Source organism: Poecilia reticulata, linkage group LG4, assembly GCF_000633615.1.
Source record: "Poecilia reticulata strain Guanapo linkage group LG4, Guppy_female_1.0+MT, whole genome shotgun sequence".
NCBI classification, from domain to species: Eukaryota; Metazoa; Chordata; class Actinopteri; order Cyprinodontiformes; family Poeciliidae; genus Poecilia; species Poecilia reticulata.
The window spans coordinates 24249852-24267378 of NC_024334.1; the positions used below are offsets into that span (position 1 = coordinate 24249852).

The window sequence follows — 17527 nt, forward strand, 5'->3', positions numbered from 1 at the left end:
CCTAGAGACAATATTTTTTTGTAAACTTGATAGTCTACCAAGTTGTAGCATCTCCAGTAGATGTAATTCTGGAATTTGACTTGCATAAATTACTTGATTTCTTATTTCAATGATCCGATAATGCATGCATTATTGTAAAGTCAGGTGTGTACCCTTATAGTTGTTTAATGCAAGCACAATTTCTGTTTTGTTTAAAGAGACAGTTTTTTGTTTTGTTTTTGCTGCTCACTATTTCTCAATTTACCGTTCAGTTTGTTTCAATTTACATTTATTGTGAAAAGCAACATCAGCACTAATTTTCTGTGTAAACAACATCAACCAGCAAAAAAGAAATTACTTTTCAAAAACACTTTTTTTTTATTGCATAAAAAGGAAATAACAAAATGTCTTTTTAAAAGCAATTTCTAGACTCCAAACAATATTACATATCAGGTCAAATAACTTGTTATTGAAATTTGAAGTTTAGAGTTTGGGTTTGACTTAATACCTGTGTGCCATTTTCTTAGGACTTGACTCGAGATTTGAGGGAAAAGACTAGATATCTACTTTTGGCTTACAAAAACAAAGACTTGGTCCTGGCTCTGGCAGAGATATAGTCCTAGTAGTCCTTTGTACGTTTGATAGAGTGTGCACACATTGCATACACACAATACCTGCGCCAAAACACGGTGGAGCTGTCCTTGCACTGTGGTGTGCACCAGTGACTTGAATACTTATGCTCTTTGTTAACTGTAAGCATCACAGCTCAATATTTGCTCTTCGACACTGTTGATATTGTTTCCATTATGGTCTGAAGTAAAGAAAATGAGAGCACTTGTGGATACCCCAAACCGGCCGTTTTTGGCTGAATGAAGAAAAAAACGAAGATTGACAACAAAATCCCTGTTTAACACAATGCCTAAGTGTCTGGATAAACTCTCCAAACACATCACACTGAGCAACTTTCTCAGACAAAAGAAAAAAAAACAAAAACCGAATTCCTCCTTAGGATATAATACAGCAACACAATTTACAGCTCAGTGGAGTGGGAAATGTAAAGACCTTTATATGAAGGAGTCTTTCAGGTCAGGACTCGCAGTCAGACTGTATCCAACTGATAATGGAGTTTACTTTGTGAACGGTTAATGTTTGTGAGTGAAAAAGGCCATCTGAGTTAAGCTGGGAGATCATTGCTGTAACACTAAAATCCGCACACAATACAAAACAGTCATCTCTATTGCCACTGGCGCCTTGATTTATGACATGATGTCTGAGTTGTAAAAATGGCCAACATGTGGCCTTAATGACTTCAACAACCTGCAACAATCAATCAAGTCAATCAAATTTTATTTGTATAGCACATTTCAGTAGCAAGGCATTTCAAGGTGCTTTACATAAACATTGCAGTTTATGTCAAGAACACAGGGGAGCTCTTTGACTATCAAGGTGGAAGGCAGCAAAAAGAGGACAAATGAATAGAAGCACTCTGAAAAGTCAGACATGAGAATATGTCCAGTCCAAGCTGAATTCAGTTGATGTGTAAGACCCATAGAGGGCAGTCTTTACACATTGAGTGATCTTATTTCCACAGCCTCTCCCACATGGAGATTAAATCTCATTTTCATTCGTAGGATCTCTTTTTCTGCAGATGCACCACAACTTCATAGCAGGGAGCTCATTTTATGTCAACAAATAAAATATTTAAATATATGCTTGAAAACTGGGGGTATGGAAAACGAATGAGGACACGCTGTAGCAAGTACTGCATTAATTACAACCGTTTCCAACATGCACTGGGATGGTGTTAACTCACGGAGCATTGGAAAGCTGCAGTGACTGCCCTGAGTGAGGACAGAAGAAGACTATCAGCTTATGCCTTTCATTCAGAGGAAACTTTTTTTAATCTTTCAACTCATTATAGTATTCATTATTTCTTCAGTTAAATTTTTCCAAATGCTCCTACCAGACTTCTGGAAAAAGAAAACTGATAACATTCACTGAAACGGCGCTGTTGTGACTGTGTTTTACAGGTTCATTTCCCAGGTTATAAAACCAGACCAGAAGGCTAGACTTGGCAGAATGAGGGGAACAGCATGTGGGGGGCTGTCTAAATCAAATTTGTGTGTCTCCTTCAGGTTTGTAACACAAAGGACTCTTCACAAATTGTCTGCATTTCTGGTGTAAAAACAAAACAAAACAAAACAAAAAAAAAAACACTGAGCCTTGGCGTCCTCAAATAGCAAATTTTTTTGCTGCAGTTCCCTTTCAATGACCTTTAAAGAAAATGTTCCCTCTTACACCATGATCCTCACAGTGAATGATTGCAAGATAAGCCTGGGTTCTTGTCTAGCCTCGTTTGTCACAGTTGCACTTTTAAATGGTTTAAAATTATTGCTTTCACTGTATACATGGCTAAGTTTAGGTGACAACTGTTCTTTGTAGTCATTTCCAGACTTATGAAGATTTACACATGCATTGGGACGTTTTCATCTTTAGAGATGGGATGATGTAAATGTCTTACTGCTTGGATGTGAATCTTTCTGGATTTCTATGTTAAACACCTTACCTTGAAAGGGTTAAAGCCTAAATATGACATTTGATATTCCTCATACGTTTTCTATTTTACCTCACTTTTAAATCATATATTCTGATGCATGTGATTTGTGTGCTCACTTTTTGTGAGACATCTCTATAGTTGCGCTGTGTGTATATATTTTTATATATTTTGGTCTGGTGTCTATGCCAGTAACACATGACGCCAATATGAGCAGTTTTTTTTTATTTTTTTAAATAACCTAACGCATTGTTATTTCCAAACCAGTAATCAGACTAAAGTTACTTATCCAAGTCATTGTGCCTAACTATTTTAAGATGAAGCCTTTCCTATTTTAGGTCAGCTAGGACGACCAAAATGATTAATTATTAGACCTTGGGAAGATGCTGGATTAAATGGTAAGAGAGTATTAACATTGAAACGACTACTGAACCAACAAGAAAAGGCCACTCAGAGAGGAAGAAGCAATTTTTGAGGCAGTTAGCAAATAAAATTATTTTTAACTGACTAAAGTTTTGTTTGATTAAACTTTGACTAAGCTTTGTTCTTCTCTCAGACTTCAATTAAAAATTTTATTTTCTAAATATAATGTCACAGTAGTAAAATAGACATTTATTTTTACATTTTTGTTTGTGACGACACTAAATGTCTGAGGTCTCCGTATGTGACGGACTAAGCAGTTCAGCTTCATATGATCGGTGCCAGTGCTTCTTCCACACTCCTTTCCTCTGCCAACTTTTTTCCTAAAGGTTTTCATCTGTTACTGCTTTACTGATAAGTCTGCTTCAATGGACCAGCTGATTGTGAGCAGAATTGTTCTGCTGAACTGGTGAATGAAGATTAGTGAATAACAGGAAAAGCCCCAATCCCGTAGAGTATAATGAACGGTCTCCTCTGAATCCACTCTTTATTTTCTTCCTTCAAAGACTTGAAGGAAGAACACCAGCAACAAAGCATTAGATTGTAAATTCAATAACATTTGTCAAGGAATTGAGACAAGAACATAAAAAAAATCTGATTTGTATAGATTTCGTCACAAGGTGGTTTGTGCCTTCTTTGCCAGAATAAACAGAAATTGTATTTTGTAGCTGTTGAACAGCATTTAGACTAGTTCATATTGATCAGCCCAACCAAAATGATCCATGGTCTATTTTAGCTGAAAATTGATACTCAAAAGCCTCAGTAAATTGAGGTGAAGATTTCTAAAGGAACAACGTTTACTTTCAAGATGCTCAAATTCCAGATGTGTTTTAAGGTCTTTGAAGAACTTTGAAGTGATGATTAACCCTTAACCCTTTCAACAAGAAATCCATCACCATTAAGAAGCACTTCTGAAATGCAGTTGGGCAAAATCAAAGAAGCAGAACAATTATCCTCTAATGAAATCCACTTGTTCCTCTACATGTTTGCTTTATTAATCTACGGAGTCTAAGGTGTTTTGGGAATAGATCAAACGGTTCTGATTGACTCCACATTTTTTGTGCTCGCTGCTCCACTTACTGATCTCCATCGTCACTAGCCCCGAAACCATGATACGTTATCCAATAACAGCTGACCAACATTGGTTTCACTGACATTACACAGTTGATCAGAATCTCATTTCCAACATCCTGCAACAAATTTCCTGGAGGCTTGCAACACAAAGGTATCGGTAACATACAACTCAGTGGCAGGTTATCAGGGGCTCGAAAGATGATATGGACTTCTGCATTTACAACTCTCCGTACAAAAACATGTTAGCAAGGCATCACAAGGTCAAGATGTGAGAGTATGTCCATATAAAAATAAGAAAAGATTGACTTTTCTTTCTTTGCAGTAGTTAAATTTTACTACTGCATAATTATTTGACCAATTGCATTGTTATGTTTATCAATGAATAGGTCAGTTAGTTACACAAATAGACACCTTACTAGCTAACCAACTAACTAACTACTTATTTTTAAGAATGACTTAGTAACAATTCAGTTGGCGTATAAAAAAGCCCTCACTATATCTACTGTCTGAGTAGAAACAGGAGTCTCCCTGTCTTTTAGAACTTGTGTCTCTCATCAAGCTGGCAGCCAAGAGGCCTGTACCTCATCTCTCTCTGTCAAAGGAGGATGCTTTGCTCTTAGGAGGAGGATGTGGCATTTTAGTTTTGTTAGGCAGACTTGGATGTTAAAGAATCTTTAGTAGGTGATAATGAAACACAAGAGTTTACATAGAAAATGTGTTGTCTTTGGTACTTACACATAGAGAGTTGTTAAAAAAGATGAAACAAAGCACTTTTGAAAAACAGATTCACTTGACCCAGATGATCAGGCAATGCTTTGCAGAAAGCCATTATCCCACTCCTAGATGTTCTGGTCGTATTGTCAGTGTTACCATCAGGTGGAGACATGAACAGAAGACAATGTGTGGGAACCTCCGATTTGCATGACTACTCTCTAACATTAGTATGGAGGAGATCTTTTCTCCCAGAATCCCTCAGGAAACAGAAAAGATGAGTCCTTTACTACAAAAGCCATTACGTTCTTGAACAGGTCTCTGAAAGAGCATAGGGTTTATTTTATTTTTTTCTGACAGCAGATCTGAAGCAATAAAATCTTTCATGTTTATTTGAGAGGATGTTTGAAGTTATCATGTATTTAATACACTAATGACCTGAAACTGGATGAGCTCTGTACATTATGATGATGACAGATTTAAATGTGCCATGTCAAGTGTTAAAAATAAATATTTAAACATTTTGTCATCTATGCATTCACTGAGAAAATATTTTCATTTGGGACTGCAATATCCCTAAATCCTAATACCATTACAGTTGCAAAATCTATGTTTCTTGACTTTGACTTTCAAACAACTCTCCAAACATGTTGACCCTCACCAAAACACAAACCAGTCCAGCAGAGCCATGTACATGACAACTTGACCCTGAGTTGAAATCCTGGAGAATAGTGCAGTTCCCTGCAGAGTGTCAGCGCAAATGGGCCATCCTAGCAGACACACAAACCTTTAGTTTCAAATACCTTGTTCACATGCTGTTAGACCATTATTTCCAGGTAACTCTGAAGGTTTTCTTTCTGTTTTCCATAGCTCCTCTCACATGGTTGTTGCTGTACTATTTTTGAAGAGATGACAGAACAAAAAAAACAAATTTCTTACTGAGTTGCCTGCTTTGTCCTTTGGTGAGAAGACTCTCAAAAGCAGACTGCATCTTTGATATTTTCCTGTTAATTCTGAGATTTTATATATATATATATGAGAATGTAGTTTAATCTTTTCTTCCCCTGAATTGAATATGTTCTCAACTTCAAGCACAGAATGCACGCAATTAACTGTATGCTCTGTCTCTGCAACCTGAACATCATAAGGAGGTCCAGTATGTTCATTAAAAAGTGGAAGAGTGAAATGAAAGCTCATAAAAGACATTAAATCACCTTCCGTCTTTAATCTTTAAAATTATCTAGAGAGGACAACCTAACTGGCTACAGACTTTTTACGACTTTTGTGCCTTCAGCTTAAAGGATATTAAAAAAAAGGTGATTTGCGGCTAACCTCTTGCAGACCTTGAAGCACATAATCTAAAAGATTTGTAGGCACTACCAGGGGACCTAGAAAACAGCAGAACCCATCTATAAATGTAACATACAAACTAAAAAGCGAACCATCTCCCACCATGAGCAACAGGCTCCATTTTCCCAGTGCTGTGCTTAATCACTGTGGCTTCTTTAATACCCACAGCTGTCAATGTGTTTCTTTGGGTCTCCACTGTTTGTTTTAGAGAGCCTGGTTCACCCCCGGACCCTGACATCGAATCAGTTGACTCAAAGGAGGTGGAGAGAAAATGTGTCTCTCCCAATGAAAAATGCATGGTTCCTTAGTGTTGAGTTAGTATGAGTTTTGGCAGAAAAACACAGACTTGTCGTCACACTAAAGGCATGATGTTTCGCTACCAGTTTTAACTTGGAAGGGTAAGTTAAAGTGCATAAGTCAACCATTTATCCATTCTGCTACATATCCTTATTTGCCTCTCTTGTAGTGGATCTTCCCGATGTCAATTAATTTCTTTAAATTTTTATCTAAATCTCTTTTAAGTAGCTATGTTCTTCTTTTTCTGCCATTAACTTTGATTTGTTTCATTCATTGCTTGTTTTAGATTGACAGCAGCCAATTCTTGTGCATTTTGTGACTGACATTTTGAGACAGTACACTGTTTTTCAAATGCAACTTTATTAATGTTTTTAGAAAGATTTTCAAAACTGGATCTTGTACAAGAAATCTATTCCACTTTTCAGTTTTGATTTAATAAAATGTGGTCTTCTAACAGAGGATGGAGAGTTAAATTATATTAACTATTCAATCCTCTACGTTTTTATTCACAAATTCCACTTTCTAAAAATCACCTCCATTTTTAAAGTGAAATTAATTTTATTTAAGAAAGTGCTTAAATGTTGCAACATCACAAAAGCCTAATCTTTATACCAATATGTTAATGTCGTGATCCGTGTTTCTGTGTGTTTATTTTTGATTTTCTGTGTGATCCTGTTCCCTGTGAGTCCCGTCTCTGCGTATTTCCCCGTTGATTGTCTCCCAGGTGTGTCTCGTTCCCTTGATTACCCCATTTGTATTTAGTCTCACCTGTTCCCTGTGTTCTTCTTCGGATCCTTGTCATACTATGTCGTCTGTTCCCGTTGATGCCCGTTTCCCCGTGCTGTTCTCTGTTTGGATCATTATCATTAAATTCATAATTTTTTTACTACATCCTGGGTCTACCTGCGTCCACTTCCTCAACCGCAACCTACCAATTCATGACAGTTAATGGCTTTACTTAAGATTTTAAATTCCTCTTGCATTTGTAACATTTTCAGATTTACCTTCTTTGCAGTTATATCAAACTTTTTGTTACTGATGTGTGTTTTGTCATAACATTTTCAATAAAAACAACACAAGCTGCGAAGAATTGTGGGTAATGCACTTCACCGAAGTCCACCTGAACGAAGAAGGACCTGGACGTGAACTTAACAGAAGGGCGGAAACGGGCGGGGCGAAGGCCGGATGTGGAGAATTGGGACACTCAGACTTTGAGTTATTTGTACAGGCAAAACGGATAAAGGCGCTAAGACGTAGTCGTTACTTTGGCAAACTAAAACCAAATGCCGTGCCCACAGTTTGTATGCACTAAACACCGCCTCGGGTGGTTTGGAAGAAACATTTGGGATAGACAGCGCTCGGCACTGTCGGAAATGATGACGGAACTATTCCTACTGCCGCCGAACCAGACGCAGAACTACTTACTGGATCACACAGTCCGACCAGAGGCAAGTGTTATTCATTGTTTCATTTATGAAGTCGAAGGTGGTAGCAGCAGCACAAACACCAGCTTCTTTAGCCAACTCTTTCTTCTTCCTCTGTATGGTCCTCCTCATCCTCATTACTCCTTTTTTAATTTTACATGCCCATTAATTATCGGACCAACCTTACTTCATATACCCAGAATGCATTGCAGTGTAAAAATACATGGCGACTTCCATGTGACAATATTTACTTAAAAAAAACTAAACAGCCTGCTATTGTTTTTACATCTAAAATGAATATTTCTCAAATTGTTGCAACTAATTGTGGTTCCTTTTAAGGAAGAAAACTCAAAGTTGCATGCCCCTTTATGAAAATATTACTACAACACACTTTCCCTGATGAATTAACTGTGATTAAAACATTTTGGTTCAGTTTTAGCAGAGACACACAAAGGCCTGATTACTACCAGACCGACAACATATTAAAAAAATATTAATAGGAACTGTCTAACAGCATAAAATAGGCCAGAAATAATCAAATTTGCGGATCCAATGAAATTTAAGAACAGATGAGAAACAAAATCAGTTTGGAAAGAATTACAATGAAAGAAAGAAAGAATTTCTAAAGTTTTGGGACTTCAACCAATAACAGTGAGAGCATTTATCCATACATTAAAAAAACATGAAACCACTGGTACTTCCCAGGTGTGGCCAGTACCAATATTACATTGAAATTACAGCAAATCAATATCTATAGAGCACTACAGTTCTCACTTTCCTCTATTCATGATTGTAGAGTGAGAAAGCTTGGTAAAAACAACATCCATGGAACAGCTCCAAGTCAAAAATCACCAGTGTATAAAAGCAGCACAAAGAGCCATTTCATATTTTCCCAGAAAAACCCAAAGCATCTTGATAATGCCCTGGACTTTTAGAAAAATGTCCTGTGGACTGCTAAAACAAAAGTGGATTTGTTTGGGTGTGGATCCTACCAAAATAGCATTTCAGAAATAGAACATCACACCAACTATTAAACATGGACGTTGTGGTGCAATGGTCTGGGAATGCTTTGCTGCTTCGCAACATGAAAATGTCAATGTAGTTTAAAGAACCATAAAATCACAAAGAAGTACGTCCAGTCACGTCAGTGTGGCAACAAGGTAAAAAACCAAAAACAAAATCAGTATTACAACAATTCTTCACAACATAGTTTACAACTAAGCAATAAAGTATTTTTTTAAAGTGTGTGGATCATTAAGTATATGTGTAGATCATAAAATGTTTGTCTATTAACTTCTTGTTAATGAACTAACAAGAAGTATATGTTTAACTCAAAGCAAATATGATGATATATTAACATGTGCAATGTAACATTACTGCCAGTTCCACAAAGTCTCAAATATAGAGCAAACATCCATCATTAATGAAAAAGGGACTCTTCCTCTCACTAAAGGATTACTTCTAAACCCTGATTGCTTCGCTGTTTACATCCCATGCTGAGAATAAGAGCCATTTACCAATGAGCTCACTGCCTTGACGATCTGTATTAATATGCAACTGCTCACACACAGAGAACTGAAGCTAATTTTACTGATGTGGCTACCAGCTTGCACGAGGTCAGTCTGGAAAATTGGCTAAATTAATCTAGTGCATTTGTTTACTTGTGAGGAACCACTCTGCATATATGAACCACGAGAACAACAAAGGGGTTAAAGCTTAGGCTATTGGCTGTGTAATAATAAGCTAAAAAGAGGTAAGTAGACTCAAAACTGTATTTTTTTCCCATTAATGGTGTCTGTTAAACAGGAGAAACATAACAAGTGTACTGTTTGCCTTTTGGATTAGGTTCATGTTATATTTGTGCATCTTTGTGCACACACAGATGGTTTATTTTTGATTTAAACAAGCTGACAGGAAATGAGTAACTAAATTTAACTACAGAAGAAGAGACAAAACAACATGTGAGGGAAAACAAGGATAATGCATCAATAACATTCACATCATCGGTTTTCCTGTCTTCCCTTTTTTGGGGTCAGGTCTTATCTTTGAGCACAGAGAATTTAAATCCAGCACTGAATTTATTTCATTACTTTTTTATTTGAAATTTAAAATGCCTTGCAAAAGCATTTACGTCACTTAAAACTTTTTTGTATGTTGTCATGGTATTAGCATACATTTTAAGGTATTTAATGGAGATTGGATGGACAACTCAACATAAAACGGTACAAAATTGAAAAACAGAAGGAAAATTTCAGACAAAGATCTGAAAAGGTTGGCTAATTCAGTGTTCAACCCTTTTAGCCCTGATATCCCTAAACAAAGTCCAGTGAAACCAGTTTTCTTCAGAATCACATTAGTAAACATAGTCATCTGTGTGTAATTCAACCACATATTACATATTCACAGAATATCGGTAACAAGTTGTATAACATTGTTTTACAAATTGCCATGAATTCAGTGCCCATCTCCAGAGCCAGTTTATGTCTAAAGCTACAACTCACATGGGTCAAACTGAGGTATTTAGAAACTGTTTCACTAACCCTTCTTGGGGAAAAACGAAGGAATTTGACTTGGTCTTAAATACTAAAATGTGGTTCGACTAAATGAAATTATTTCACGAGTCAAAATGGGAGCTGAGCCGGCATCTGATCACATGAGCTCAATACCCTGTCTCTATCACTGTCTCTCTGTTTGTGTCTTGTTTGTAGCTTGGTGAACCATGTGATTACTGTAGAGAGACTAAAGTGCTCCCACTGGAGAGTTGGTGTCTTTATTTTACATACACATTTCTTCTGATATAGAAGATTAAAGACTTTATCTCAACCCGCATCAACATTTCCTCTCGTACCCCTTGTCATATACACACAATGAGGCTCCTCAGCTTCGCTTCCCCCATGTTATTGAATGATTACAAAGTTCATAAACCATCAAAGGTTGTGGCTTCTGTTCTGTTTTGTTTACTTTCTTGTGTCAGCCCTTTTTCCGTGTTTTTTTCCTAATTATAATCAGGTCCGCTGCCTGGTTGCTACAACACACAAGTCGGATGAAAGAAAAAGCACGAACAAAATGAGAACTTCTTTATTTATTTACTGTCGGCAAACAGACTTTGACAGGAGATGAAACGGCAAAGTTCTTTTGTTGAACGTAGCTCAAAATTTTTATGCAAAGCAGCAGAAACAGAATAGTAATGCTAATCTGGGGATTTTGAGAAAAGAACAGAACTCTGGATAGCTCTGGTAGAAGAGTACATTTTCAGAATTATTTTTATGAATATTAAGAGTGACTGTTGAAGTTCCTCTGCACCTCTTGCATTTATTAGTAGCACAGCAGGGATATTCCATCTAAGAGGCGTTTATTTTTTTTTCTTTTAGGATTTTGATTTGATGCAAATTCATTCTATCCACTTCACATTTAATCTCTGAGCTTGTTCCAAGTGTAAATCCTACTATCACTTCTTCTTAGACAATATTTTTAATCTCCACAAACTTCAGAGGAATGTGGTTTCAAAGGAAATATGATGTGATGAAAGAAACTTTAATAAAGCCCCTCCACAAATCTGAAGCCACTTTATTACTTGTGTCTTAGAAACATGCTTTTGGTTGTGAGAAATTACCAAATCTGTGCACAAAAAGTGAGACTGGTCAAACTTTTACACAGCAATTCTTGCTTATATAAATGCCATATCTACAGGAGTGTAGACGGGAACACATCTTGTATTTTATAAACTGTTACGTTAAAAACAAACCAATTTGGCCAGAGACCAAAATGGGCCTGAGGTTGATTTAACACGACGGGTTGATTCAGTTTGACCCAATTGACTGATTTAGATTTTTTTCTGTTCTTTATCATGGCATAGGTAGGTTACCAGTGTGAATGTCCCAGTTTTTAAAAGGCATGATTTCAAAAATGATCAGACTTGGATTAGGTTTTGCTAACTTTTTCCCTTCCTTAACAAAAACAAAACAGAAAACAAATTAAGAATTATACCTGGTCACACTCTCGCCTGGAACGTTAGCTGGAGATAAGCACCAGCAACCCTCCCGACCCCACAAGGGTGTAAGACAAGGATGTAAGAAAATGGATGGATCTGGTCACACTTGTTATCTTTTGTTACTCAATAAAAAGGACAACTTCAAAAAGGTTAAGAGACGGATCTGAACCTAGCTGGACCAAGTTATTGATTTGACAAACTATTAATCTTGGAAAAAAAATGCACTCAACATTTAAAATAGAATAAAAAGTCTCTAACTGGAGGCTTCTATGATCAGCTCTTTAGGGAGTCTTTTCGTTGTGAATATACTCTATAAATCCCTCCAGAAAAGTGGAAACGTCTCTTCTTTTTCTACGATGCACCACTTTGGTCATGCTCATTATGACCCAAGAAGCTCCATTGACAGCATCTTGTGAAAAGAAAAAAAACCTATTGGTTTAAGTTCTTGCAGACACACGAGACATTCAGGTGAAAGCAGAATTCAAGGAAGAAGGAAGAGCTCATCAATATTCCACAGTTTTACGGGGCCTGAATAACGATGCCACTGCCAAAACGAGGTGTCCTCTGTTCTCGGCACGTTTTCTTTCTGCCATAATGCAGTGTTTGTTTTAAGTTGTAATTGTAGAAGCGGCAAAGTTAGAGGTGGTATTTGGCGATAAGCTGGATGAATAATGTTAATGAGTATTACACTGCTTGGGAACACAGAATTTTGCCTGTGTAAATAAAGATAAGGGGGGGCAGCGGGGGGCGACATAATACTAAACAACAAAACAATGTCCTCCAAAAATATGAAAGTCAGACAAGAATGGGACATTTAATCAACTTCACATTCAAGACTTTTGAAGTTTGATTCTTGCTGCATGACGAAAAAAACTCATGCATGCATATAACAAGCAGGTCATTATGTTAGGTTAGATGATATACGGTGCGGTTTTCTTGTTTGCTTTTTGCAGTGTCCTCCCACACACAGACACACACACATACACAGAGGCTGTGCTGTCTGATTTACCACAGCTGATCTGCAGCTTGTCTGAAGGCTGACAGGCTGCAGTGGAGCAGATTTGTTGGGATTGTGAAGGGAGCACTAGGCACAGGAGCCTTCAGCCAGTCGTAGTCATTATTTCAGATATTAATTATTCATATATCAAATCTTAAAAGTGGCTTATGCAATTTGATGGAAAGGTCCAGTGGGCTTTTGACTGCTTTTGCACATGAAGCACCAGACGTATCCACTTAAATTACCCCTGTGGTATACACACATATATATACAATCTTTCGTCTTTTAAAACATTATGTGAATATCAATTATATTTCAGATCCGATTACAATCTTTTTTTCCCCCCCAAGTTCAAAGGGTTTATATGCACTTTTGCAAGACAGACTTCCAGGATCTCTGACTAAAACATTTTGCTTGTAAGCGTGTTCTACAAATATGAAGCTACGTCACGGTGAAAATGAAGATCAACGGACTGAAATCTTGTGAAATTAAATTGCAGACTGTCTCTGTGCTTTGTCTGTGCAGCCTATTCTGGAGCCACTTTGTGACTTACGGAGCCGCTCTGAGGTAAATTTCCCTGTTTGACCACCTGATCTTTCAGATACAAAAGATAATTTTTGGGGAAAGTGCTTCGGAGCAGCCCCGTGATATATATTTTTTTCCTCCAACATCAGCACAAGATATGTCACAAATAAAACCTAAGTAATTCTAATGCCACTGTTTTTATAACCACAAGACTTTATGAATATTTAGACACAGTCCATCAGGAAAATGAATTCCTTATTTTAATTGTCATATAAATATTTTTCAGTGTTCGGTATTTGCTAAATTCCAACATCAATTAAAATCTCTACCTAAAGATCCTGTAAAATTTAAGTGAACACGTAGGCTCAGTGAAACATTGACTAAAATACAACCAAGTGATTTGTATTAATCAGTCGTCATAACAAAAGCTGCTGTAGTGTTTCCTGCAAGAATGGCCCCAGACGTGAGCCCCTCCTTCTGTCACTCCGTTTAATCAAGCTGCAGAAAATGGTTAAAATTTCTTGTGAGGGATAAAATGCAAACAACTCTGAATTGGCTACACAAGCATAAACTGAAACTGATGGGTAGATATCTTTTTTTCTTTTCTTCTGTCTGGTACTTCTGGCTAATGCTGACCTGGGCAGTTGCCCAGGTGTCATATGTCAAATATGTCAAAAAAAGGTGTCGGTTGTGGCAGTTTATTTCTTTTCTGGCTGATATATTATCTGTCGGTTTCATGCTCAACGAGTTTTCTATTTGCACCCCGGTCTCTGTGGGAATGGGTCGGAATTAGATGTCGAGGTTAGGGTTGGTTTAGGCGTCAGGGCATGAAAGCAAAGGATTTATGAACCAGAAAAAAACAAGAGAGAGCTGGGACTTGAGAATGAGGGAGTCCTGAAAATGGAGGCTGCATTCTTCTCAGATACAAGGCTGCTTCTGTTTTTTCAGAAGTCTGCTGGATTTGACCACATCCACTTCAAAATTTTACGTGGTTCTTTTTACACTCCAAATCCCACGAAAACACAGAGAACTCTCTTTTTGAATGTTTTTTATTTATTTATTTATTTTTATCTTGCAGACAAAAGCTTCAGAAATATCAAATTGTGAAATTGTGTTGTAATCAATTGCATTTTAAGGATTTTAAGATGGCACTTTTGCATGGTTTGGTCTGGCCATGCACCTGAATTAATAGGCCCGACAAGGAAAGCATTGGCAGAGAAGATCTGTAGGGTAACTCTGGAGGCGCTGCAAAGATATGCAACTCAGGCAAGGGAATTGCCTGAGTTGCTGTTGACACCACAGCTATTAGTTGTGTGTAAATGTAACCTTTAATCAAGACTGGCTATAGAAACTTCAGTTTTAAGTCACCGCAAGCAATATGGAAGACATTAAACATGTAAAAGAATGTGGTATGGTCAAATAAGACTAAAATTGCTCTTTGTGACAAACATGCTAAATGCTATGAATGCTTAACCAATTCCACACATCAACTGGGACATAGTATCCTGACAATGAAACATGGAGAAGCTTTTCTACAGTGGGGATAGGAAAAGTGGTTAGAGTTGATGTGGGGATAATGGCAAGTTCAGGGCAATGCCAGCAGAAAAGCACTGAGATGCCACAAAAGATAATGACAACCATCTTAAGTATTCAACCAGGACTCCATAAATGGTTAAATCAAAGCGAATTTGTCTGTTAGGATGACCAAGTCAAAGTTCTAACATAAATTCATCAAAAAATTCTGGGGTAAGACATAAAATTTGGTGTCCAAAGATGCTTTAAAAAATAAGTATGGCTTGTAAAAAACAAACAAAAAAACCCCCCCAAAAACAATTACTGCTACAATAACTACAAAGGTTGAATAAAAAGATAACACACTCATTCATATTTTTAATATATAAAAAAATGAAAACCATTTATTTTCCCTTGAATATTTAGATCGGAAATGTGAAATTCATTGTAATCAACCTAAAATGGATGGTACACCAAGTTGCCCTGTTAAGCTACGTCTTAGTTTTTAACTAAAATGAACCTAAAGAATTTCAGGTCTCCAAAAGAGTCCACACGTGTTTAACCTAACTTTGACATGGGTGATATTTTTGGCAACGCCAACACTCCCAATTAACCCTAATTAGTCCCTAATCAGTTCCATTCCAGCCGGTGCGTAATTCTGCTTCAGGTTTTGGCACGAACAGTCTCCAGGCGTCTCGGGGATGACAGCAGCGCTGTGGATACTGGAGCTCGGAGTCTAACCCATCGGTCCTCCCACCTCATCGAAGCTCCGGAGCGCAGCTTCAGGGAGCAGGAACTGTTTTTTTTTTTCTTTTTAATCAGCCGATGAATGGGATTTCTGCCTGTACGTGGAAGTGGAGAGAGCGCAGTGTTTCCCCCCCCCAAACACTGAGAGCTGAGCTGGAGAGCACGCAGCACAGACAGAGCAGCGGCGGTGCGCAGCGGGGGAAATAAATATACCAACTATTGTTGGGTACAGCAGAGACATGATCTCACAACTGGAGCGGCTGAAGAGGCAGATGTGATTTCCAAACGGATGTGTTGTCTTTTTATTTTCAATTGTTCCCGTCTTGCTGTTCTTTTCTTTTTTGTTTAACCAACCACTGCCTACAGACCACTTTGAGATCTCGGTTCGAGGGAGTACATTGCAGCAGAGACTGACCATGTGTCGTTGCGCCACATAGGCGCTCTTTGTGGGCTGCTCTGCACCGGGGGAGACAGGTGGTGCATGTGTGCGTGCATATGTGAATGCTGAGACCCGTAAAAGAGGGTACGGACACACACCAACCGCTGAGACAGTTGTCTTCTTATGGATGCCGGGAACAGTTTTTTTTCTTTTTCTTTTTTTCTTTTTTTGCTTCTTCGCCAGAGACAGGTGCGACAGGAAGGGACACTTTCTAAAGCCCAAACACGGGATCTGATAACGCTCTAGATCGCGCTCGGATATTTGGTACCAAGTGGGACAGAGACAATTGAGTCATACTGTTGTTGCCTCGGCGGCGCTTTTTCTCTCTCCTGGTAATCAGAGGTAAGTGATCCGAGGGGTCCGGTGAAGGGCTGCGCTGGGGTGGTGCTGGTGGTGCGCTGCTTTGGCTCCTGTGTCTCGCCTTTATGTTTTTAGATGCATTGATTAGCGGAGGGAATCCAGTTAATCTAAATTGAACCAACTCGTCTCGTAGTCAGTAGTGGGTGCAATCTGTGGCATCTGCGCGTCCAATTTCATACTGCGTAGCTTGCAGCCGCACTGAAAACTAGATTTGAGCCATCTCCATCCACATATCAAATGTTTCATGATGGGGATTTTTGTTGTTGTTGTTCTCTGTCAATTGAAACCAATAAACCTCATTTTCTTAAAGAAACCGTGTAATTTGACAAGCTCGCACTTCATTGGAGCTTGAATTTAATTTTTAAATTATGTGTTGCAGAATTGCACTGGAGGTTTTTCCTCTCATCCGTCGTCTGTTTAACAGTCCAACCTTCCGGATCTCTAATGTCCATTACAATTTACGCCTGGAGGCTGTACCATGTCCGTCTCCTTTCTCTGCAGGATCTAGTCTTAACACTGTATGCTGAGTTTACGATTAACGCCCTGCTCCTACCCTAGCTGGCTCCAAGTCGCCTCAAGTTTTCCCATTTGGGACTTACACATTTTTTCCTGTGCSCCCCCCCCCCCCTTCTGTTTCAAATTCAAATTGCCTTTCAAGCTGCCTTTTGTCCGGTGCTGAGGTTTGTGGACTGGAAAAGAGAGATAGAGAACTAACTAAAGCCCCCAGGGGGAAAGGGGTGCTCTTAAAAATGAGCCCCAGTTTGTGTGAGAGGAGAGAAGTGGAGAGTTACGGGGGGCGAGAGAGAGAGAGAGAGGGGCATCTAAAGAAAGCGAGGCAGTCCAGTGTGAGGATAGAAGATATGGAAGTAAATATGTGCCATCAGAATTTGAATAAAAAATGCATCTGAAACTTGAATGTTGTATATTTGCACTTACTTTTTCAATTAGAAAATTAATTCAGAATACAATTTTGACCTAAAAAAAAATTCAGTGTCATTATTTGTACACGTTTGCAATTTTCATTTGTTAAAAAAATTCACATTCCTATTTCAAAGTGATGAAATTTTCAATATATATATTTTTCAGTGTTAAAAAAATTCAGCATATAAAAAAATTCAACTTTTAAAAATTCAAATGCAATATTTTC

General features: G+C 38.0%; 1 protein-coding gene across 1 annotated transcript in view; it reads left to right on the forward strand.

Moving 5' to 3' along the window:
* The first annotated feature begins 15531 nt into the window (after window positions 1-15531).
* The window catches only part of sema6bb (sema domain, transmembrane domain (TM), and cytoplasmic domain, (semaphorin) 6Bb), a 175419-nt gene continuing 173423 nt past the window's right edge, over window positions 15532-17527 (forward strand). Inside the window, exon 1 of the mRNA XM_008407080.2 lies at window positions 15532-16362. The gene's annotated coding sequence lies outside the window, so the exon portion shown is untranslated. The remainder of the gene's footprint in view (window positions 16363-17527) is intronic.